Raw genomic sequence first — 26,454 nt, 5'->3', positions numbered from 1 at the left:
CTAAATGCGCTTTGTTTGTAGACCTTGTCACATGTAGTTCACCCTAAATTCAGCTGGTAATTGGGGTGACCATTTGTGTTAGCTAATCGGCTTTATCCAAAGGAAAAATAAACTTCTCATATCTTTACGGAAAAATAAACCTCTCATATCTTTACGGCGGGAGGTAGTTTTACCATCTGGAGTGAGGGGCCCACTGAAGCTGGGCTCCTGCCCTCCCCCAGAAACAGAGAGCGAGGGGTGTCTTCCTTGATGTCATTTCAGAGAGATGGCTCCCGGGTCCCTGAGAAAGACATTCCCAGGTCGTAAAGCTGGCAAGAGCCTTAGTTGGCTTTTAGAAAGATTTATATACATTTCAAGGGGACAGAGAAAGAACTTTCAAATTTTCTGAAGTACAGCAGAAGGACGAGAGGTCTTGTATTTTCAGCAGGGAGAACTAAGCCTCTTTTAAAAAATATTTATTTTTAACTTGTATTTGTCCTTACACAAGTAATGTAGGCTGTCTTCTCAAGGAATGCAAGCTGGAAAAGGGAAGAAAATGTATTTTCCCCTAGAGTTTCCGGAAGGCATAGGGCCCCGCTGCTATCTTCATTTTAGCCCAGTGAGACAGTCTTCCTCCAGAATGATCAGATAGTGAATCTGTGTTGTTTTAAGCCACTAAATTTTTGGCACTTTGTTACATCAGCAATAGGAAACTAACACACTAATATATTCTTTATCGCATGATAAGAAAAGAAATTCTATGTATGCACAGCAGATCACTATTATATATCTCTACACTGATATATAATATGTGCTAATATATTATAGATGAAAATCACTTCAGAAATATATTTAACATACTTGTGATCGCGAGCATTTTCATCATTTACTCTGTGCACCGAGGTAGATCACAGAGTTTTGGGTGAGACTCGTTTGATTTAATAATTGATGTATTCAAATTTTATGACATTATTATCTATTACAAATGAGTCAGTTCTAACCACGTCGCCTCTCTTCCATTCCTCAGGGAGACCAGCTCGTATCACTTAGAAATTGCTTGGCTGCTAGTTACAGAGGCCTAAAATGAGCAGCTTAATTAAGACGGGGCCATATTTTTCACTCTTATAAAGTGGCCTCTAGAGCGAGGCAAACCAGAGACTTTTCGGAGGCTCCAGGCGCTGTCAGCGTTTCAGGGTCCTCCTATCTGTGCTCTGCCCACCTTAGTTTTCATTCTCATGGTTGTAAGATGGCCATTGTGACTCCATTTGAAACATCCCATGTTTTTGGCAGGAAGAGGGAGGAAAGGGAAGGAGAGAGGCCGGCCTGGTGGTGCAGCAGTTAAGTTTGCATGTCCCGCTTCAGCGGCAGCTGCTTATAACAAATATTTAATATATTGGTTTGACTAAGGACAGAAGCTCGTTCTGGCATGTCTTTCTATAAAGTGGGAAAACACTGCTCTTCTTTTTGCTTCAAATGTCATGTGAAACTCTCCTTATTAGGAAATGAGTTCAAGATGTGGTTTGTCATGCTTCCAGGTTTTGCCTCCCCTCACGTGATGGTGAAGGTAAGGGCTCTTGAGATGCTTCCTGCACACTATCTGTGAGGAGTGATCTGACGTTTCTCCTCACAGAGCCCTTTGTACGTAACTGTCCGTATGACCCTGTCTGGGAATGAGGGGAGACCTGGCAAAGATCGCCGGGAGTGAAAATCCACTGGCTGCTTCCTCACCAGGCACTGAACTCTGGGACTACTTTTAATTGGCAGATTTCTTTAAAAGATTTCTTTAAGGGGCTGGCCCCGTGGCCGAGTGGTTAAGTTCGCGCGCTCCGCAGCAGGCGGCCCAGTGTTTCGTTGGTTCGAATCCTGGGTGCGGACATGGCACTGCTCGTCAGACCACGCTGAGGCAGCGTCCCACATGCCACAACTAGAGGAACCCACAACGAAGAATATACAACTATGTACCGGGGGGCTTTGGGGAGAAAAAGGAAAAAATAAAATCTTTAAAAAAAAAAAATTCTTTAAAAAGAAATCTTGCAGGAGTCGTGTTGGACCCTTAGCCCTCTGAGAAATCTACCTGATGGCGTCCGTCAATGTGGCAGGTGCTGCTGGGAGGGGAGAACCTGAGAGAGCACAGATGACTCAGGTGGTTGTGAGGGGATGAGAGGGTTTTCCTCCCCGAGAGCCATGAGAAAGCAGGGCTGAGACTGGTTCTATCTCTCGGTGGAACAGGAGGCGGATCTGTCTCAAGTCAGGCCACACTAGCTGAGGAGATAAGCTTAGAGGAAAAGGAAGGGGGCCAGTGGGAACCCTGGGTAAAAACTGCAGTAAAGATTTTGTTAAAAATAGGCTGTCCCAGGGTGGCCCTGTGGCTGAGTGGTTAAGTTCATGCTCTCAGCTTCAGCGGCCCAGGGTTCGCATGTTCGGATCCTGGGCACAGACATTTGCACTGCTCATCAAGCCATGCTGAGGCAGCATCCCGCAAACAAAACAGAAAAATAGAGGAAGATTGCAACATGTGTCAGCTCAGGGCCAATCTTCCTCACCAAGACAACTGTCCTGGGGCTGGCCTGGTGGTGTACTGGTTAAGCAATGATGTAGTGGTTAAGTTCACATGTTCTGCTTTGGTGGCCTGGGTTCATGGGTTCAGATCCTGGGTGTGAACTTATGCACCACTCAACAAGCCATGCTGTGGTGGAGTCCCACATATAAAAAATAGAGGAAGATTGCCTGTTAGCTCAGCAACAATCTTCCTCAAGCAAAAAGAAGATTGGCAACAGATGTTAGCTCAGGGCCCATCTTCCTCACAAAGAAAAAAAGAAAAAAAATAGGTTGTCCTCAGTTTAGTCACATGTGTGCTGTCTATACCTTATTGTGGACTTCAGATTAACAAGATCAGAAACCAGATTTTTAGTTTGTCAAGGAGCAAAAAATTAGAGAAGGGAGCTTCTATTATAGAGATCTTACCATGGGCCAGGCAATTATTTTTTCAAACAGAGTTTTAAAACTGAAAACTCTGCCAGTGTTATAGGCAATTTTTTTTAAAAAACAGAGCCTGATAATTAATTCCAATCTACGAACTCAAATGGCAACAGATTACCTGGGATCTGTGATTTTCTCAAGGCACTTCTTAACAAACCCCCAGATAACAAAAGGATAGACGCTTGGCTGCTTGGTAAGCATAGAATTAAAACAAAGATAGTTCTCTTTTTTCAAAGATTATTTCCTGCTTCTTTGTGCATGTTTCTTGTCTCGGGATTACTGATATCAGTAATCTGAGTCAGGGCTCCCCCACTGCAACATGCTGACATCTGATGAAGACCCTCCTTGACCCACTTTAGTCACACTCCTCTGAACCTGCTTCTCAGCTAGGCTTGACCCTGGGACTTCAGTGTCTGTCTTTGCACCATCCAATTTTAACAGGAACCTTACTAAGTCACTTTAGCAAGAATCCCCCACCTTTGATATCTGGTCAAATTCCCTGCCCCCCACCATCCCTCAGGTGATGTCTGGTCACCCTGGCGTGACTTTGGCAAGAATCCTGTCAAGTTGGTTTAGCGAGAAATCCTCCCTTACCACTGATATTTCCTCTTAGTAATTTTCATCCACTGACTCCCCTAAGCTGCTCTTTGGCTGTAAATCCCCACTTGTTAATATTGCATTGGGAATTGAGCCCAGTTTTATCCTGAGGTCTCTTTTCTCCTATTGCAATAGTTCCTGAATAAAATCTGTTTTTAACACTTTAATTATTGTTCAGTTCTGGTTTTCTTCAACACACCACACTAATACATTCTTATCCTGAGTCTCTCCTTTTGCTAACATCCTTGCATTTTGTTGCCTTGTGTCCACCCTTTCCTTCTTGAATAGTAATAATATTACAAGGATTAAAATCCACAAATTGGGCTCAGAAAGTTGAACAGCAGAAGCATGTCTCCTATGGAGTGAGTTTTACCACAGCAAGTTGGATAAGACCCAGGCTCTTAATTAGGGAACATAACGTACATTATTACGGAGGTCACCACTGGCCAGAACACAATTGTGACTGGGTCCTAGCATACAGAGAGAGAGAGAGAAAGAGGGAGAGAGGGGCTGGCTGTGGAGCTTGGGAACACATAGAAGCTTTGTCTGAGCGGCTGGTAGCTCAGTTGGTGTATTTCTCTGTTTACCGTTGAAACTTGGGGACTGTGTAGCTAAAAACTGTAACATCAGGGTCAAAGACTTGGAAGAGGCAGGTTTGCTCTGCAAGTGAGGACTGAAGGGCAAATGAAGAAAAATTTCTGTATGTTTCTTTCAGATTTGATCAAGCAATTCATTATTATTTACCTGGCAACAATTAAACATTCTTATAGCTATTTATAAAACTCAGTTTTTTCATATCTCTGTAGGAAAAATAGGATTACTGTCATGAATCTGAAGATCTCTGGCCTGCCTTTTATCTTTTTAATTAAAAAAAAACCTTTTATGACACTTACTTTGATACATAATTTTGTTAGGTGAACAACAATTGTCTAATTGTGGATGTGATTTTGCATACATTTAAGTTTTCAGGTGAAATACGGAGATGCCCTTAGCTCATAGTTACTTTCCTAAGGTAATTTTCTTCTGTGAATGATTCACTCATTTACACTGACTTTCAGTAATCCCCCTAACAAAATGTTTGCCATACCCTCTAGTTCTTTTATGCTTGACTCTATGTGCTGATATAAAATAGTATAATGCTTCATTGCTAATGAGCATGGATTTCCTTTTAGAGTGATGAAAATGCTATAGAATTAGATAATGGTGATGGCTCCACAACCTTGTGAACATACTAAAAAATCTCTAAATTTTACACTTTAAAATTGTGAATTTTGTGGTATGTGAACTATATCTCAACAAAAACAGTTACTGAGTTTTTGGTTTATAATGGCAGGTTAACTACACATGCTTATTTTATCTACTCTCCCTTCCAAAATATCACTAAAATTACAGTAGTACAATATTTTAAAGAGGTACAGAATTTAAAAATATTTTACTTCACAGGGGCAGTAGAGAATGTTAAAAAAGGTTTTAAGCCCCAAAGAAAAGGAGACACCAAAGACAAGAGATTATAACAATTTTGGAAGATAGAAAGTGGAGGGAGGATGGTAACTGACTTGGCAGAGTGCAGGAAGTCCCAATTTAAGTGCTTGCAGGGGCGATGCCAGAGGAAGGCATGCCAAGGGTACATGTCAAAACACCAAGTCCCCACACCTGGAGGACCAGGTATCATAGAAAGCAGGGCTGAGGTCTGGGCAAGCTGCACATTCTGAATGGGTTCCCAGGTTCATGGCACCAACTTGCTCTGGTCACTGGAAGTTTATTATGGAGAAATTTCCAGACTCAGAAACTGTGGAGAACAGGGGTGATGGGCAGGGTATAGGAAAGGGACACATCCAGATACTCATGTGGGTCCCTTGCCTACCTTGATCACAGCATATCAGTTGTAAGATATTCACACTCCGCTATCTTCCTACTCCTGCCAGGCTGGAGAACGGATTGCTCTTCCCTGAAGAAACTGAATGACCCAAGGGGAAAATCTTCCAGCCACTTAGATTTTGAGGTCTGCTCATGTAAAGGGTAGCATGGCTGCCCATTACACCACTCCTTAACAAGCCCTGTGCTCATACTTGGGGCATCCAGTCACCTCTTGAATGCCCAACTATTATACAGCAAAGGAAAGTGAAAGATCGCCAGATAAAGGGGAACACTTTCAACAAGAAGGGGAGAGGTGAAAACAAACCAGGATGAAGGAACTTGGAGTAAACAAGCCAACTCAGTGCAAAGAACAAAACTGACAGAGAAGCAAATAAATAAAACAAAAGAATAAGCAAACATCCCCCCATTGTAGTATAATTACTATTTTCCTAGAGTTTAGAGAAAATATTATGTGCTTTGAAAAAAAGAAAGTCAACAAACAAGAATGTGGCCTTAGAATTTATAAGTATGATCACCCAAGTAAAATATGAAATTCAATAGAAAGTATATAATGAATAAAATAAGGAAAATTTATGAAAGGTAAAATAAAAAGTCAAAGATTTGGAAACTAGGAAACAGAAAAATGAGGAACAATTTAGAGGATCAGTTTAGTTTTCTGTCATTAGTTTTTAATAGCCAGCTAATAAAAATTTCAAAAAGAAGAAAGAGAATGGAGGGGAATAAATTAATAAGAAAAATTTATAGTAAATTAAAAAGAAAAATTACAGAATAGAATTTTATAAATTTTTACATGAAAATGGTCCACCAAGTGGGGGTGAAAACAAAACTCACAGTGAAGCATAGCATGGGGAAGTTTCCGGACAATTGGGGTTAAAATGAGATCTTGAACATTTCCAGAGATTAAAAAAATAATCACAAGGAATGAGAATCCGAAAGATCTAGAATTTCTGAACAACAGCATTGGAAGAAAAAATACAGAAAAACAGTGCATCTATAATTCTGAGGGAAAACAATTTTCAATCTAGAATTCTATACCCAGCCAAACAGGCAATCAAATGTGAGGGTAGAATAAAGCAGTTTTCAGGTATGCAAGAACTCAAAAAAAATTCACTTAATATGTACCCTTTTTAAGGAAAGTACTAGAAAGTATGCTTCAGAAAATGAGGCAACACACGGAAAATGAGAATGACATGGGATCCAAGACACAGGTGACTCATCATAGCAAAGCAATGAAGGGACGTTCTAGTCCTGCACCAGGCTTACAGAGCAACCAGTCTAAAACCAGAGCAAGAGAACAGGTGATTACAGAGGACAATAGAAGTCGACGATTATTCGATGTATTGGAATGCTTGAAAAAGTTATTGCTAGATATTTGACAGATCTGTTGGAATATTTGGAAAAAATGAGTGATAAGTGAATAAAAAACCAGGCAAATTAAAATAAATAAATGAAAGCAAAAACAGGGCGATTATTAACCCTAGGAAAAACAAAGTTATACAAACAAAGGAAACAATCATTGATCACAAGTTTCTGTAAGAATAATATTTACATATTTATAATCATATAAATACTGATTGATACCAGTATATTCAGCAGGTGAGGAAAAAGGGACAGGAAGGAGTAGATGACAAGAAAACTAAACCCTCAACAAGAAGTCAATAGCCTACAATAAAGAAGTATATAAATGGCTGTTTGTGTGAATTATTTAGCAATATGGAAATAAAGAAAAAATAGCTGGGAAAACAGTGAAACATGGTTAACTCTAGTGAGTGGGATTGTGGAATGCTGTGAGGTGGCAAAAGGGGCTATTGTCTTTCAACCTAAGCCTTTTAATGCCATTATAACTTTGTGTAAGTACTATTTTGATAAATATTAAAATGAATTAAAATGGTACTTATTGGTGTGGTGGTGTATTAGTTTGTTAGGGCCGCCATAATGTGGTACCACTGGGTGGCTCACACAACAGAAATTTGTTGTCTCACAGTTCTCAAGACTAGAAGTATGAGACTGAGGTGTTGGCACGGTTGGTTCCCTCTGAGGGCTGGAGAGAAGGATCTGTTCCAGACCTCTCTCCTTGGCTTGTAGGTGACTGTCTTCTCCCCGTGTCTTCACATTGTCTCCCCTCTATGCACGTTTCTGTGTGCAAGTTTACCCCTTTTTTATAAGGACATCAGTGGCCCACCCTAATGAACTCATTTTAACTTGATTACCTCTGTAAAGATCCCATCTCCAAACAATGTCACATTCTGAGGTACTAGGGGTTAGATCTGCAACATATGAATTTGGAGGGGACACAATTCAGCCCATAAAATGTGGGGATTGTCAGTTGCAGCCAAAGATTCTGTGGAGAAATCCTCTGTAGTGTTAGCAAGTTACTTAATTTTGGCCATGAGTCCACTTGTAGTCCTGGGAGGTCTTGCCTTCTGTGGAGCACAAAGCTGATATTCAAAGAAGTGACACTGACTCAAATATGGCCTCGGAAGCTGTCTTTCTGGGACTGAGAACGCCACTGCAAAAACGGCAAACACCAGAATTTAAATAGGAATAAAAAGGTAGCACAATGAGTGTTCAGTGGGACCTCCATACTTTGATTGCATAAATTGTATATCATTCCATATATTATGGAGTAGAAGATCAAAGACAGGACTTCACAAAAATTTGCCATTAAGGACCTTTGTTGTACAGGTTTGAGGAGTCCTTTAATAAAGACATCCACTGCAAGAGAAACAAAGAGCTGGCCTGACAGTAGGAGAGAATCAATCAGCATATGTTTACAACTCGTTACTTAGAGAAAGAATGTTTAATTAGCCATGAAGTTAGTGTACAATGAGATTTATATTGGATGTTTACAGTCTCGTTGGATTGCTTCTTCAAGGTTCCCTGGATGATTCTTTTTTGCACACACTGAGACAAGAGCCTAAAAGGAAACTTGATGACGATGTTGGCATTTATACCACCACGTCATGCGGGGAGCTCTGGGAATTCAAGAGGCAAGGCTGCTGTTGGTTGGATTACATTCAGAATTGTTCTTTCATCTTTCAAATCATTTGTGTGTAGTTCTACACATAAAAAATGAAATTTAGCGGAATCACAGGGTTACAAAACCCATGAAATTGAACAGAGGCACAGAGTTATAGGATTCAATAGTGTGACCTCCAAATCTTAGGAAAATGATAAGAAAGCGTGTCTAAGACTGAAACCAATATTACCATGTTAATTGAACGAGATCCATCATTTACAGAAATCATCCACTGTAAGAGATGGTTTTTAAAAGTTTTCATAAATTTAAACGCAAAGGGTAACTCTCATAGAATCTTCGAAATCCAATCTCAGTTGTAATTGGCCTGAGGTACTCTTGTTACATTAAATGTGTAAGGGCATGCATGTGAAAACATTAGCCCTGGGGTTGCGTGTGTATGTACATGTGTGTGTTAGGGAGGAGAGTGTGGATGGCTATTTAATCTGCACAGAGTATGGACACAGGAGCCTAAAGATAGGCATTTGTCGGTATAACTCCACCTCTGTTCATGGCTGGTGGGTTTGGCTTGTGGCATGTGGGGTGAGGTATAGTGTGGTGGGGTGGGATGGTTGCTACAGTGGGGTGGCGCATTGGCAAAAGGGTCTGTGTTTTGGTGAGTTGAGCTGGTGTGTGGTGTGGTTGGACTTGGCGTGTGGTTTGATGTGGGGTTGAGTTGGTGTGGAGCGGACCCCCTTGGTGAGGGGTTTGGCATGGGACGCTGATTCAGTGGGATGGGGAGGTGTGAGACTGGAATGTGTGAGTGTGTGTGGGGATATAGTGTGGAGATGGGGGGGTGTGTGTGTGAGATATGGTTGTAGCTTAGTTTAGCTTTGTTTAGATTTTCTTTTGCCCTTTGTTTCAGTCTTTGTTTTTGTCTTTGTTTGGCTTTTGTTTTGTCTTTGTTTCACTCTTTGTTTAAACTTTCTTTGGCTTTTGTTTGGTCTTTCTTTAGCCTTTTGTTTAAACTTTGTGTGGCCTTTTTGTAGTCTTTGTGTAGCTTTTGTTTTTAAGTGGATCTTGGCTAAGAACTCATCAAAAACACCTTGTGTAATGAAAAACCCGGATATATAATCTCTCCCTATATATTCTCCATGCATTGAGGTAGCCTCAACCCCTCCAGGGACCTGGTACAGACTTGGAACTTGTTTCATACAACACCTGCTACTTGAAGGTAAGAGGCTTCCATTGGTTTTCATCTTACTTCATGTTGTACTTCATCTTCAAGTGGCAAGTGCACATTTTTGTACAGGCCATTTCATTATATCCCAGGGGAAACTTGCTGTATGTAATAGCAGTCAAGATTGGGAAGATTGGGAAGACATAAAAGGAAGGAGAAGACAAGAAGAGAAGACACCAAGCTTATTCTGATGTGGGCAGACGGCCCTCCCGGAATGTTCTGGCTAATGTTTGGGAATTGTCTGAGCCTGGGGAAAAGCTCTGAACCCTAATTCAGATTCTCTCAGGTTTAAAGCCCCATGTTCCTGGAGCCAGATCAAGAACGCCACTGACCTCTTCGTTTTCTATTTCTCTTTTTATTATTTGTCATGATTTGAAAATGAGTTTTCTTCTTATCTAGGGCAACTTCTTTCTTCATACAGCTGGGTTTATGTGTGGGGGATACTAATGGAACAACAAAGCCACAATCTTGTAGGAATTTTGTCCCCTGCAGACCAGCAATCTTAAATGGAAGGACATTATGCTTTGTCTTATACAGGATGTCAGAAATCATAGTTTTTCTGGTTTTGTGGTTGATAGGAAAAAAGAAAAGATTATGTGTCAGGGGAATAAGGTCATGAACTTGGCTAGCGTTCTAGGAAGAAAATGTGGGGAAGAATTTCTAATGCTTTGTGAATAAAACAGGGAGGCAGAAAACAGACTGCTGTCAGCTGCGCAACTATATCACTTTATGTTTATTTAGAATAGCAGGAGAATGCCCTGGTGGGTGGATTTTAAAAGTTGTTTCAGATTTACAGAAAAATTGCAAACAGTACAAAAATTCCAGGTGTACCCAGATTACTCGGATTTTGACGTTTCACCACATTTGCTTTATCGTTCTTTCTTTCTCTGTGTACACATAAACATATTGTTTTTTTCTGAGCATTTGAGATTCAATTACAGACATGATCAAAATCAGAAAATTAGCATGGAGAAAATACTATTATTTAATCTACAGACATCTAGATTTCATCAATTGTCCCAGGAGTCAATCCAGGATCATGTATCACCTTTAGCTGTCACTTCTCTTTGGTCTCCTTCAATCTGAAGCAGTGCATAAGACAGTCATTCTCTTCCATGAGCTTAACAATTTTGGAGAGTATAAGGCCGTTATTTTGCCAGAGGTCCCTCAATTTGGGTTTGGTCTGATGTTTTCTCATGACTAGATCCAGATGATCCAGTTTTGGAAGGAAGATGCTTGCATTTTAGGTCATAGATATCCAAGATCATACTTGAAGCTGATTGTACAAACTTTTAATTTACAGTCTTGTTTATCTGATGGTAACTAGGATTTAAAATGAATACCTAAAATCTTACAAGAAAATACAAAAAGTCAAAAATCCAGAGCAGATTTACAGATAATTTACAGATAATTCTCAAGTATTCACCAAAAGAGTCTAAGTGCTGCCCTTTAATGCTAAGTGGTAACTATAATGACATGTCCATGAACTTGGTAGGTCTGTAGGGTGATATTTCATGTAGATTCTTTGTGTGTGTTGGATTCATGTCCACTGCTCTATTCATTCATTCATTTCATAAACGTAATAACTTCTTTCTAAGCAAAACCATCTGCTGAAGGCAGATATAGTTCAATAAAGAGCTGTCCTGAATAGTCTCTCCGGGCTCCCTGGCCACCTTTAGCGTGTTGACAGTTGCCTGGTAAAGAAAGAACTTGCATTTTGTTTGTTTGTAAGTGGGAACACTTCTGTTTGGAGGTGGCTGGAAGTTTTATTGTTCTAGAAGTGGAGACTTTGACTTCCCAGGAGACTTTCTTTGTTTTGGGAGAACTACTGAAATGGGTTCTTTAGACATGCAGATATAAAGCATCCTTTTTTTTTTTCCCCTTGGAGAAAACTCTGAAGTCACTATAAATCTGAATGCGGGGCAGCTGATTAACTTGTTATACGATCTTTGTAGAAATGTGAATGTGCTATGGCTTTAACAGGACTGTTCCCTGGATGAAATAGATAAATGTTTTCTTTCCTAAATATGGAATTAGGTTAGAAGTTTGGGTTCTGCACATGGTGCTATTTAATGTTGGGGACTCAACTTTGGGGAAAATATAGCATTAGCTATTATGATTGCCTTATCCGGGCCATAGAAGTCACCCTGGAGCTTGAGAAAGTGTTTACCACTTAAAGGAATGTGTGATGTGTTCCCATGAGATGAGCCATCTTGGATGGAAAATGAGGGCCTCCTTCTCTCACTCAGCCCACAGAATTCGGGGCCAGGACATGGAAGGCTTGGAAGGACAGGAGAGTCTTGTGGATGGGAGTTGAGTTGCTTTCACAACCTGGAAGTCTACTGTGCTGGACTGGGCCCCAAGGATTAGGTTCCATCATGTGGGCTCCAAGAGTGATCTCTTCTATTGGCTGTGCAGGCCACTCTGGCTTCTGTTGCTTCTGTTACCCCTAAAGCATTAGGTAAAAGCCTGATGTTACCTGTGCTCTGAGTGGTTAAGGGGTCAGTTTTAAAATGTACCTGGGATTTTGTTTTTAGATGTAGTGAGGCCAGGAGATCAGGAGATGATTGTCATTGAAAAGATAGTGTGTTACTCACAGTTCCCAAGAGAAGGGAGAATGCCAGGCCATGCAGGGCTGCATGGAGAAGCACCAGGGTCGGTCAGGAGTCAGAAGTAGTGAGGGGAAAGCATAGACAAGAGCCTTTATTGTGTTCTTTGTGGGGAGGAATGGGCAAGGAAGGGTAAGCAGGGTAGGTAGGTTTAGGATGGGCTAGTTCGAATAACTTCAGTGGGCTCAGGGGTGTAGGGTCTGTTCTGAGTAGTTTGGTAGCTGGCCCTGACGTGATTAGGACAGAGGAATATCAACCCAATCTGTGAGAGGTTGATAAAGAAGGTAGTTAGCTAGTTTAGGTTCTGGATTGGTTGGTTTGCATATGAAAGGCACGTTCACAGGGGAATCCTTTGCTATCTCTGGGAATTAGATAGCTTTAGGAGGGGCAATCTCTTCAGGATTAGCAAGGCCCCAGATGCCAGAGCATCAAGACTATAGAAAATAAGAAGATATAGTTTATACACAGTCAATGTCCACTTTTAGAGTGAATGGGGCTAGGGAAAGGAGAGCAGCACTTAGACTCTGGAGCAATAGCATTTAAGAGCTAGGACTTCTGATACAGACAAGCTCACGGAATGTGTATCTATTTCTTATGGGAGTCCGAAAATTAATTATGAAGATAGAGGAATGGATTTTCAGTGATCCACAGCGGTGGGTATATTAGCTTTATATTGCTGTGTAACAAATTACCACAAACTTAGCATCTTAAAACCATTCCCATTTATCATCTCACAGTTCTGTAAATCAGATGTCCAGGAGGCTAGGTACTCTGCTCGGAGTCTCACAAGGCTGAAAATGAGATGTTGGTTGGCTAGGCTCTTATCTAGAAGCTCTGGGGGAGAATCTACATCCAAGCTCACACTGGTTGTTGGCAGAATTTATTTCCTTATGGTTGTAGGACTAAGGTCACTGGCCTCCTCTACCTTCAAGTCAACAATGGTGGGTTGAGCTCTTCTCATGCTTTGAATCTCTCTGACTTTCTTCTGTTGCATTTCTCTGATTCCAGGTGGAGAAAGTTCTGGGCTTTTATGGGCTCATGTGATTAGATTGGGCCCACCCGAACAATCCAGGGTCATCTCCCTGTTTCAAGCTCTAAACCTTAATTACATCTGCAAAGTTCCTTTTGCTATGTAACATTACATACTCATAGATTTCAGCAATTAGGATTTAGAAATTGATTGGGAGGGTCATTTTGCCCACCACAGGGGGTTTATCATTAATGTAAGCATTGAGCACTTGATTAAGGTGGTATCTGCCAGATTTCTCCATTATAAAATTACTGTTTTTTTCTTTTTAATTAATAGATATTTATTGGGGGGTTATTTTGAGACTATGCAAATACTGTTTTTCCTTAAACTTTCACCTGCTAATTATAGCATCCGTTAGTGAATGCTGCTTGCAGAAATTACTACTGTGGTGTTCTAATGGTGATTTTCGATTTCCCTCATTGTCTCTATATTTATTAATTGGAATTATTCTTTAAGAAAGAGTGTCTCTTCTACCCCATTTCTTTATTTGTTCGGTTATTTATTTATATCAGGTTGAATCCAATGATTTTTATTTTATTCTTTCGCTTATAATCCAATACTCTTGTTATTTATCCTCTCACTCAAATGGCTTTGTCCATTGGGAGCTCTTTTAGGTTGGCTCCTGTGCCCTTTTCACACGTCCTCATTCTTTATGAGAACTTTCTTACTTTCTGCCACTACAGTTTGCTCCAAGATCAACTTGTATTTTCTCTACCTTAGCCTGAAATCAACCACCTTTTCAATGAGCCATGGCTCCTTTTATTGGACAAAGATATTTAGAAACCAAGATCTGGGTACCAGGTATATTCTTTGCTACTGGAGTGTCACTTCTTCTAAGCCCTATAAGTGAACAGAGCTAGGAAATGTATGTATGTATACTAATGTATATATACTCACACCTATATTTATCTCTGTATCTCTGACTGCAGTCCAGTGCCACCAGGTTCATTCTAGCATTCCTCTTTTCCTTATTTGTAACCTCATTCTCTGATAGAAAGAAACATGAGTCTCATTATCTACAATATATTTACTTATTTACTCAATCCTGGTATGCATATGAAGCAGTTTTAGAGTTGCTAATGTATACTTCTCTGAGAAACAAATTTATCAGCAAAAGCATACCATTTGTGTATAGTTATTTTTGTCTTTAGCCTTATAGTATCCAGTTAAAACACTATTTTCCAAAGTTACTTAGGTCACCTCCTTTCTTTCTCATCCCTTTCATGTGGTTATGTGATTAAATTATAGATTGTGTGTAATCTAGTTCAATTAATTTGTCACAGTCAGCATTTTATCTTGGGTTTCCTCTCCTTTCCTACATCTTGATTGACTTTTTTGCTTGACTTTTAAAAACATTTCCTTTTTCTTCTTGAAATGCCTCATCTTGTCACCCGTTTTGTTCATCTTTCCTCCTACTTTCTTTAACTATCAGTAATGATCATATCTGAATCTGCTTCTATTGACCATTTTTCTCTTGATTTCAGTCCCCTTTTCCTATTTCTTCAAGTGTCGGTTAATTTTTATTGTATGCTGAGCATTGTAGATAATAGATTGTAGAGATTCTGGGTTATGTTAAATTATTGGAGGATAACCTTGATCCTGTCAAGGCTTGGTTTTAGGCCTTGTTAGGTCAGACCTATTTCATTTTTACCCTTACTCCTAGTTGTGGTCTCTACCCTAGTGTGAGATCTTTCAGAGGCCTCAAGGTGAAAGCCTGGGGTGTTCAGCAATGTCTCACCGTGTTTCCCCAGTAATGTATGAGCTCTGATATTTCTGCTTAGTTATCAGCCTCTTAGCAACTGTTCTTTCTTGGGCTTCCTACAGTCTCAGCCTGAAATTGTACAACTTTCGAATTGGTCAAGTATCTGAGAGAAATCGTACGTATCTTCTCAGTAGTACTCTACTCTTTTGTTACTCTCCTCTCCACCCCCTTCCAGATCCCTGTGGTCTTAGTAACCCCTAACTCTGATCTCTGTTTCTTCCCCTCTTTTCTTGAGCTCTTTTTCCATGTAGAGCAGTTTGAAAAATATCTTCAGGGAGAAAACCAGGATAAACGTGGAGTTTATCTCTTTCTAATTTTTTCTCTCAAGGATCACAGCCCTGCAATGCTTGCCATCCACTGCCTGCAAACAATAACTTTGTATATTCTCTTCAGCTTTTGTGGTTTTCAGTGGGAGTTGTAAGTTCAATACTTGCTACTACACCAGGACTGATCAATTTTTTTTTAAATAAGAGAGCTTGTAGAATCATAGGATTTCACTTATTCTGTCAAGCAGGTAGAAGAGGAACATGCTCATCTGATTTGACAGAGAAATCTTACAAAGATTTACACAGTAAGTTATAGAGTTGTCAATTGCATCATTATTACTACAAAAACAAATTATCAAGTAAGACAACCAATTGGAATTACAGGTTTCTTTTGGAGGTTATTTTTGTATCTAGAATCTTCATAACCTTATATGACCCCTTTGTTCAAGTAAGACTTCTGAGATCCGATATGTATTAAGAAAGAATGGGATAAATGGTTATGAATAGCCATGTAAATCTCCATAGTGTATGGGAAAACAAGATTGATATTTTGAAGAAGTTCTCCGTTTAATGCCTTATCAAATTGGATTCCTTCATCGAGTTTGCAGTGCAAAAACCACAGCTCTGTTTTAGAGCTGTAAGGGAGGAAGACATTCCTTCAACTCCTTTCTTGAGATGCTTGACTTAATTGTGAAGACTTGCATTTTTAGAGCCAGATTCTGAAATTTCATTCATTTCAGGAATTTCATTCATTGGTGTTATAAGCAAAAGTCAGGTTTGTAGAGATCAGATTTACTAGGAGAAATTACTAAAGATCTTTTACTTAATGACAGTGAATTAACTGGATGTATAGCATTTTTCCTCTATAATGATAAAATGGCTTTAAAAAATCTGCATGTGATTTTGTGATTATATCCTCCTCTTAGCCTCCAACAGACAGACAGCATCTAAATCAAGCATCCTGATCCTTCCTAGGACTGTGAGAGTGCACTTCTGTGTACAAAACACTTGAATTAACCAAACCAGTAAATTAACCAGAACACATTCTACTGCTTTACTTTTAGGAAAAAAAGAAGCAAATGATACCAAGACAAGCTCCTAACAGGGATCTAATCACCAGATGTGTGCGGATGAAAATACAGGTACAAATGAATCTCTTATACTCTTTTGGATCTGCATCTAAATTATAGTATAACGATTACTTGTATTTAGAATGTCAAAGTAGAATGCAGAATCAGCAAAAGACTGAGCAATCAACCTTTCAATAAGGGTTAAACTCTTTTAAAAACTGTTCCAGGTGTTTCCGAGTATTCTAAGTTTGGGGAGTAGAAATTTGAAAAAAAAAATTTCTCTGCACCAGAGGGGCTATGATGTAAGCCACCATTTGTCCACCTTTGGCTAACCCATGTCCTATGCACAGTGGAACAGCCATTTCATGAAAAAGAAATTTCCTTCCCTTTCATCCTGAAATTCTACTCAGGAGATTCTTTCCATCTCTTTGTCTTAACTGAATCCAGCCAGTCTTCACAAGTCTTCACCTGTCAGCATGTCAAATGGGGGCCATTTTACACTCCAAGTAGCTCGAGATTTGAGAGTAAGGTCAGCGTCCCGCCCGGTGACACTTTCAGGCCACTACTTCTTCCCTCTGTAGTTATTCCTCTACGTTTCGAAACTTGTGCTCCATTCCTTGTGTCCGTCTTCACCTGACATCCCAGTCACTCCTCTCCTTCAATGATGATTTTGTTACCAGGCTCCCATTCCCTCTCCATTCCAACTCCATCCATCAACTTAGATGACTTTAATGGCCACGTGAATGAACTATTCACTACACCAATGAAAGTCAAAGTAGAATGCAGAATCAGCAGAAGACTGACCAATCAAACTTTCAATAAAAGTTAAATAATTTTAAAAACTATTCCAGGTGTTTCACAGTTTTCTAGGTTTTTGGAGCAGAAATTTGAAAAGAAAAATTCTCTGCATCAGAGGGAATATGACCTGCACCCCATTTGTCCACCTTTGGCAAACCCATATACTACGCATTCTGCTTCATCCATCTAGTGTCATGCTGTGAAACTTGTCAACACTTGAAACTACTCCATCTCTGACTCAAATAGTGCAAACATCTAGGATCTCATTCACAACCTTCCTTTCGTGCAACTTTCTTTGTTAAGTATCCCACTACAGCTGTTCTCCCATTATGTACTTGTAGTTGACTTGCCCCTCCATCTCTCTATCCGTTTATGAATCCATTCACCTATCCATTCATCATCACCATTTTCTACCTCCTATTTTTTCCCTATTATGGATAGATTCTAGGATCCATCATTTCAATTATTCTCTTGTAAATTCTCTGGCAAACCTCAACCCTGGTTCAAACTATCTGCTTCTCCATATCTGCACCCAGGCTGCTGAGAACAACTGGAGAAAAACACAATGGGGGAGATTGGTATTACTAAAAATTAATGGGCAATGACCTCAAGCAGGCAGTCAAAACTACTTGGCAGCTTGGTCTCCAAATTTCTGCAAAATCTCTTTTGAATCCATTCTATTCTTTTCAAATCTTCAACTCTCTCATTTTCAGCTGATAACCTTATCTCCCATTTCACTGGAAAAATGAAAGCTATTAGATGGGAATTTCCTCTTCCGACAAAGGCCAGCCCTTCTGCATGTGCTCTGCTTTCCATCTCCTCAGGTTCTCCTCAAGAATACTAATTATTTCCTTTCTTCATGATTTTATTTCAATCTCTTCCTCTCTACTAGACTCTTCCCATCAGCATGTATGCATGCTTCCATCACAACAAAAAATGAGTCAATCAATCTAACCCCCTCTCAAAAACAAAAACCAAAACCGCTGGAAACTACATGATTCTCTAGCTACCACCACTCTCCTCCCCTTCGTTCTCAAACTTCTGGCCTGAGTTGCTTATAGTTTCTTTCTCCAAATCCTCAACCCCTATTTCCTCCGCAAACCCTCCAATCTGATTCCTGTTTCAACCATTCCTTGGACAGAATTCTTGTTAAAGTCATCGATTATTTCCATATCACTTAATCTAATATACCTTTATCTCCTCATATCATACCACCTCAAAGAGTCATTCCTCAAAGTTGACCACTCCCTGTTTTGAAACACTCCTTTCCTTTGGCTTCCATGATACTGAATACTTCCATGATATTGATACATGATACTGAATACTCCTAGTTTCCCTCCTACCTCTCCAACTCTTCTACTATATTCTTGGCCCTTCACTCCTCCTCCACCTAACATGTAAATGTGGGAGTGCCCAAGGCAAAGTCATACCCTCTTCTCATTCTACATTCTGCCACCAAGGCAATCCTGCCCATCCCCATGGCTTCAATTGCCACCTATACTCCAACAAATTTCAAATTCTATCTCCTGCCCAGACTTCTCCTCTGAAGTTTCCAGTTGACCCCTCCATCTAGATGCACCTCTAACACCTCACCTCAAATGCATCTAAAACCAAACTCATGATTCTGCCTCTTCCCCCAAAGCTTTTCCTCCAGTAGATGCTTCCACCACCTACTTAGTTGCTCAAACTATATGCCTTGAAGTCACCCTTTACTATTTCTCCTGTTCTTTTTTTGAACAGATGAATGATTTCAATGTGAAATGGCAAATATAAAAATGGAGCCATATGAATTGCAAAATGGAACAAAGATAAGTGGCATTTCATCCAGTTGAGGGAGTCTACCAGTGTAACTGCTATTGGGTGACTCAGAGGGTGGTCTTAGACACAAAATTCAGGAAAAAGGGTGGTCAACAATCCAGTGCTTATTTCAGCTTGGTAGCCTGGTCTCTTTGTCTCCCCAAGATTCACACCTTTGGGGAACCCAAGGCAGCTTAGCAGCTCTCACCTTCCTCTAGCTGTCGGAAGAGCAATAAGTCAGCCCCATCAGGTAATCTAGGTACTCTCCTTTAGCCCCCTGCTATGACCATAGGCCAAATTAACATTTAGGTTTTTCTATAAGACAACGCAAACCTGGAAGATTGATTGCCTTCTTCGTAATTCAGGAAGAATTACACAAGAGAGGATGTGTTTAATCTACATACGTATACATTGAAAATCCCACCATTTTCATAGAGGAGAAAGACACAATCCTTATTTCTTACATCACAACCAGATTAAGAAAGACAAATAAGAAAACTTAGCATAACTTGAAAAAAATAATACTTTCTATGGAGAGACCACTTTATGTTAAAACCTTAATTCTTAAAATAGCCCTGCTGGGAATCTAACACAAGCAGCCTGAGTCCTACATAACACCCCAGGGAGCAGAAGCACCTGGGGATTTTAAAGACACTTTTCAGTTCAGTCATAGTTAACACTCATTCGTTGAATGGAGCGCACAGCAGAGCTCTGCAAATTCAGACAGAACCCTTTCCTCAAGGAGTTCAAGCTGAGATCACAGACATACAGCCACACTCTTTTCACGGAGTGTCATATGTCCCCCAATAGAAGTATGTATAAATTACAGAGATAATCCAGAGAAGGGGACAAGGTGAGACCTTAGCTGGGTTGTTTAGGATGAATAGGAGTTCACCATACAAACATGATGGGGGAAAGGCATTCCAGGAAAAGAGAACAGTATGTTCAAAAGCTCATCTTTTGATCATAGGATGTTTCTGACCTATAGCAGTGAGGGGTAGTGGTGGGAGATAGAGGGGAAAGGTGGACGGGGACCAAATTCTGAGGAGTCTTGTGTGCCGTGTAAACTAAGAAGCAAGGGCGTTGTTCTGTAGCTGAAGAGAGCCTCTGAAGTTTTTGAGAAGGGGAATGGATAAACAGGCGACAAACTCAGGCCTTTGGTTCCTTTTCCTGGACCCTCTTGCTCCCATCTGTAGAAAACTATGGAATTATTCATCCACATACAATTCTTGTGTAAGTTCATGTGTCCAGAAGAGAAAACTATGTATTGTGTAATTTTACACGTAAGGAAATGAAGAATGTCATGTTATTAAAATTACATTCTGAAAATTACTGTATTTCTTACATGTTTAGCTGGCTCCACTATAATAAGCAAGGTTTTTACTCCTAAAACATTTGCTAAATATATGGCCTGTGTGCTAAGGATACCGACCTTGGGTGACACTTGTTCCCTCCCCTAGAATAGCTGGAGTTGGGTAGAGTTTGTTCAGTCGCAAAGGGCCTTTGCACAAGTCTGTGAAATAGTTATGTGGGCAATGTGGTTCTTGGACCGCTTGAGTTTATCCTTGTTGCCTGGAACCAAGGAAAACAGCGAGGGCTTTTTCATCTCCCCATATAGGCTGTCAGCTCCAAGACAATCAGCACCCTCTTATGCTGTTACTTTTTGATGGCCTTGGCAGGTCCCCAAATCAGGATTTTGGAAAGATGCTGCTCTCTGTGGAAAAGCACCCTGATTCAAAATAAATCTCGGTGTGAAGTTTTCCATTGCCCGGAACTAGTTTCCCAACAACACTCTACTGTTCAACATTCACTGTATTAATTTGTAAACATTTTGGTTGCTAAGGAGACAAATGGATAAAGATATCCTTAGAGACAGCATGTAGCAGTTACAACCGAAGTTGATTTCCTCCTTAGGTTTTTGCTGCTGTGGACTGAACAACACACAAGCCACCGTCTTTTACGGTGTAAATCTACAGTCAGAGGAAAGCATTAGCTTTTGGCCTGAGAGAGAATTAGCAAGATTTTAGAAGCTATTAAAGGTTTCTAAGGGAGGTGGTGAATGTGGAATGAGTTTGCTCTGCAGTGATAACGTTTTTCATAGCAGCGGAGTTGGGGCTGAGCAGCCTTCGGAAGGACGTGGTATCGCTAGGTGAAAGAAGCCCCGGCCTGGAGTGGAACATTTGAACTCCCAGTTTTTATTCAGAAACAGTTCGTTGACAAAGCACCGGTGTGCATTCCTCACTTGCAGGAAGTCGTGGGCATCCTTTTGACAGCCTGGGGCTCTCAGCCTGGGACAGCTGAGCTCCAGAGGCCAACTTGCTGAATGGTTCTGCCCCTGCGCCCCTCCCCGGCATTCTGATTGGCTGCCTTAGCAACATAAATTCTTTTCTTTTTTGGGCCAATCAAATGGGCGTGAATTAATATTTTCTTGCTGTCATTTCCCCTTCCTTGAGTCCTGCGGAGTTAAGCATATTTGTATATGATTACTGGCTTTTAAAGATTATTCTTTTTCTATTTTCCTATTTTTTAAAAATTTATAGTTTTTTTTAAACATTCCGATTATTAAAATTTTATACTTTTATATGTTCGTGTATTTTCTTCTATATTGACACAGGTCTTTTAACCTGCATCCTCGTGGTATCTTTTATTCTGTAAAATTAAGCCCTTTGGTTTGCTTCCCTTCTCTTCGACGTCTGCCGTGATGGAAGCCACAGGTGTCAGGAATACAGACTAGCCCACCTTGGTTGGGATTTTGGGGCCCTCATTCACTAGCTCTGTGTCCTAGGGTGGGTTATCTGACTTCTCTGTATTTCAGCTTTCTCGCTTACAAAACGGGGCTATTGCGAGGATTAAACGAGTTAAATGCATAAAGCCCTTGAAGAATGGCCGGCTTGTATCTACTCACATAGGTTTGCTGTTATTCTCATTGGGGTCTTTGGTCTACTTTCATTTTGTCTCTCTTTTGAGTACTTCATCCATTAAAACAATGCTATCTCTGTTATGAACTATGCTACTGTACATATGTGGGTCTGTTTCTGGGCTTTCTATTCTGTCCCTTTGATTTATTGGTCTATTTCCAAGCCAATATGCCATTGTTTTAATTAGTTGTTTATGATGAGCGTTGAACCTCGTAGGGCAAGACTGTATTCTTATTCAAAACCGTCTTGGGCCTTTATACTTCCATAAGAACTATTGGATCATCTTGTCAATACATGAAAATCTAATATTTATTGGAATTGCATTACATTTATAGATTTATTAGGAGATATTCAGCAAACTTATGATATTGACTATTCCTTTTGCTGCCGTCAGAAAGGCTTTGCAAATTTCTTTATGAAGGCCTTGCGTTTCTTTCATCGTATATATTTTTACCCGTAGGTGTCCTATCGTTTTGTGGTCAGTGAATGGCTTCTTTTATTTTACGTTTTCTAATTGGATCTTCCTGATCTATAAAAGTAATTTTGATTCTGATGTATTGATATTGGGTCCAGAAATCTTGTTGGACTTTCTTTTTAGTTCTATGATCTTGTAGAGCCTCATAGTTTTTTGTTTTATCTTGTTTTTTGTATTGGTTAGGATTTCAAGTGCACTGTTGAAAAGTAGTAATGATAGCATCTTTTTGGGTGTCTGATTGGGAGGAAAATGTTTCTAAGATTTCACCAGCAGTAAGCTGTTACTATGTATATTTTGGTAGCTGGCTTTTGATAATGTCAAGAACATTCCCTTCCCTTCCCATTATGCTAAGAGTATTTATCATGAATAGGTATTGCATTTTATTGAATGCTTTCCTAGCATCTATTACTGATCATATTTTTTCCCTTAATTTGTTAATATGGTAAATAATTCTTCCAGACTTTCCAAATCTAAACCATTATTGGATTGACCATCTTTACTTTGTATTATGAAACATTTTACCTATCAGATTGGCAAAAACCTGAGGACTTAATGACCCACTTTATTGTTGAGGTGATGAGAAAATGAGCATTATCATAAATTGCTTGTAGAATGATAATTTGTATAAACCCCAGGAAGAGCAAGTTTGAAAAATCTATCAAAATCTACAAAATTACAAATGAATAACTTCTTTGACCCAGTGAGCCCACTTTTAGAGATTTATCTCTCAGATATTTGCACCTGTGAAATGATGGGTGCACAACTTTATTCACTATTCGTTTGTAATGATAACAGATGGGAAACAACCAAACTTTTCACTTATAGGAGACTAGATAAGTAAACCACGATGCCACCTTCCACTGGAGTCTCAGACAGATGAAAAGTAACGAGGACACTCTCTGTGTTCTCCTCGGAAAGATATATCGTCAAGTGAGAAAAATAAGGCGTCCACATTACTCTTTTGCATAAAAATCATGGCAAAAATGACACACGCAAACATATGTATCTGCAAACAAAAACACGGCAATAACTCATTTGTTGAAGGTTTTCTCTGCGATGCCTTCAGCGCTAGAAGGCACTGAGGATAAACTGGAAAGAAAGTGCCTGCTCTCATGAAGCCTCTATTTTCATGAGGGAGACAAAAACAAGCAAAATAACAAATGCATAACAGAGTTCCTAGTGATAAGATAGATACTGTCAAAGATGTACCTACACAGAGTCTCTATTCTATCTGTTCATCATTTCTTCAACTTTTTAAAATTCAAAAGTGTGGTTTTTTGAGAGAGGGTTCACGTCCACATATAGAGATCTAGTTAATTCTTTTAAATGGCTGCACAGAATTCCATTGCATGAATTTATCGCACTTTCTCTGTTTCTCTAACGAACTTTGGTTTATGTTTTGTGTTTTTCGTTGATTTTTCAAGTGAAGCTGCAGTCAGCACTGTTGTATGTGCCTCTCTGTGCACGTGCACTGTGATTTCTATAAGAAGTACACTGAGGAGTGGAATTCCTGGGCCTTTACACACACACTGTCATTTTTACTACAGACTGTTGATTTGCCCTCCCAAGTGGCTCTTCTGAGTCGCATGTCCACCCGCTGTGTGTGAGCGGTCCTGTTTGCCTACCTCCTTGCTTCATTTGATGTTTGGCTATTTCACTTTAACCAGTATGATGCTTGTGGAATGATATCTAATTACTGTTTTGATCTGTATCTTTCTGATAATTGATGAGTTTGGATGCATTTTTATATACCTACGGGTCATCTACTGCTTTCTCTTCTGTAAATTACCTCTTCAAATCATTTGTCCAATTTTCTATTGGGTTTTCTTTTTCATATTGATTTGTAGGAGTTCTTTAAAGATTCCGGATAGTGATTCTTTGTATGTTATATGTGTTGTATTTTCCTAGTGTTGGTTATCTTGTGGCCACATTTATGCTGTCTTTTGATGTCCAGTAGTTGTTAATTTGATGTAGTCAATTATATCACCTGGAAAGTTAATTATATCAACACTATTTGTTGACAAATCTGCCTTATCTCTACTGGTTTGTAAGAACATCTCTATCATACATCAAGTTCTCTTGGGTTTGTTCTTGGGTTCTGTTTTCTTTCTCTGTGGTTTACTTGTCTATTTCTGGGCCCGTGCCAACTATTTTAATTACTATCTCTTAGTAATATGTTTTGATATGTGGTAGGAAAAGTCTTGTCATTCTTTAAAAAATTTTCTTGGTGATTCTTGGTCCTTTGCTCTTTCCTCAGATCAGATTGTCATGTTCCAAAAGACTTTTGGTGATTTTAGTAAGAAAGACATATAATTTATGAATTAGTTTTGGAAAAGATTGCATCTTTGTGATATAAATCTGTTCTATCTATGAACCATTTTTCTTTTTATTTATTCACATGTTCTTTTATACTTTCACTGAAGTTTTGAAATTTTTCCCCACGAAGATTTACGCATTTTAATTTACACATTTTAATTTTCTCTTTTTTTCTAGGTATCTTGGGATTCTTGTTGCTACTGTGAATAAATTTTTCCAGTTATTCTTTTCCATATTCCCTCTCTCCTGGGTATTCTGCATTCCCTTGGCAGCAAATCTCATCTCCCTGTCAAATACACTAAGATTTATTTATCACCCTCTTTCTCTCTCTTGCTATCTCCTGACCCTTGTGGCCAATCACGTCCTTTCACAGTTGCTTGGAGGCTCCACAAGTTTCTTAAACTGAACATGCCTAAGACTGAACTCTCGATTCTTCCCTTGCCCCGTCTCTAAACTTATTCTCTTCCTAATAAAATGATCCATCACCTAACCTAATTTCTCTGGGAGAAATTGCTTCCTCTATTGCTCACCCTATACTCTGATCCTTTGCAATTTTGAGCCATATGCTAATGCTTCCAGTACAGAGCAGTCTACTGTGTGGCATCATCAGGACTAGATCCTCACAAGCATCTCAGATTTAGCATGTCTGGCACACGGTTGGTGCTCAATTGATATTTAGTGAATAAATGAATGTCCAAAACTGTATGTACCCTTACTCCCCTGTCCCCCAGCCTTCTCCACCTCAGTAAATCGCTCCATTGTGTATTTGCTTAATCCATGAATCTGGCAGTCATCCTTGCTTTATCCTTTCCAGTGAATCATTTATCCATTCTATCCTTAAGTCCTATTAATTTTGCTTCCAGAATCCCCTCCACCACCACTGCCCTAGTGAAGGCCCTGTGTTCTCTCACTGGTGTCCTTGCCTCCACTCCTGCTTCACTCCAATCTACACTGCAAGAAGCCTGAATGAGCACAACCAGAGGCACTCACAACTGAAATATGCAACTATATACCGGGGGACTTTGGGGAGAAGAAGAAAGAAAAAAAGAAGATTGGCAACAGATATTAGCTCAGGTGCCAATCTTTAAAAAAATGATGCCTGAGTGATCTTCATGAAACATAAATAGGAAGTCTTATCTCTTCTAGTCAAGATCTTCACTGCCTTCCTGTTCTTTCTATCTTTAGGTCACCTTCAAGGCCCTGCATTGTTTTGCCCACATCTCACCCTCCAGCCTCATCATACTCCAGTCACACCCCCTTCTCTGGTTTTTGAGCACGTCAAGGACTTCTTTCTGGAACTCTCTCCTCCCTTATGCATGGAAGGCTCCCACTTATCCTTCAGATCTCAAATTAAATATTACTTCCTTCAGAATCATTCCTTAGCCTCTCAATCTAAATTTATCTCACTGTTATATTCTCTTCTAGCACCCGGGAGCCTAATCACTCTCCTTTATACATTGTTCATGGGATGATCTGTTAAAGTCCCTTCACTGTACCCTAAACTCTGTGAGTTGAGGAACCTTCTTTGTCTTGTTCACCACTGGCACTTAGGAGGCACAGAAAAAGTGTTCAAATGAATGGCCAAGTGTTAGTGTTGTATTTGGCTATATTTTCTTTCAGTCTTTTTCTGTGTATATTTTTTATACAAGTAGTCTGATACCACCTGGCCTTCTCTGTCAGCGGGGTCATTGTGGTCACAAACTGTCCCAATAGCTCCCATTGACAGTTCAGAAGGCCTTCACCAGCCTGAAGATAAGCCCTAAGATTGCTTGAAGTCTCCAGAG

General features: G+C 39.8%; 1 protein-coding gene across 11 annotated transcripts in view; it reads left to right on the top strand.

Moving 5' to 3' along the window:
• The first annotated feature begins 9,233 nt into the window (after positions 1 to 9,233).
• Positions 9,234 to 26,454, top strand: part of MOBP (myelin associated oligodendrocyte basic protein) — a 47,142-nt gene continuing 29,921 nt past the window's right edge. For 5 of the 11 annotated variants that reach the window (XM_070238921.1, XM_014731773.3, XM_070238920.1 and 2 more), the window contains exons 1-2: positions 9,487 to 9,623; positions 16,361 to 16,438. The gene's annotated coding sequence lies outside the window, so the exon portion shown is untranslated. Of the gene's footprint in view, positions 9,624 to 16,360; positions 16,439 to 18,904; positions 25,745 to 26,454 lie in introns of all 11 variants that reach the window. The other 6 variants (XM_070238917.1, XM_014731772.3, XM_070238913.1 and 3 more) reach the window with 3 other exon arrangements.

Source organism: Equus caballus, chromosome 16, assembly GCF_041296265.1.
Source record: "Equus caballus isolate H_3958 breed thoroughbred chromosome 16, TB-T2T, whole genome shotgun sequence".
Taxonomy (NCBI): domain Eukaryota; kingdom Metazoa; phylum Chordata; class Mammalia; order Perissodactyla; family Equidae; genus Equus; species Equus caballus.
This window is presented reverse-complemented; position numbering and strand designations above follow the sequence as displayed.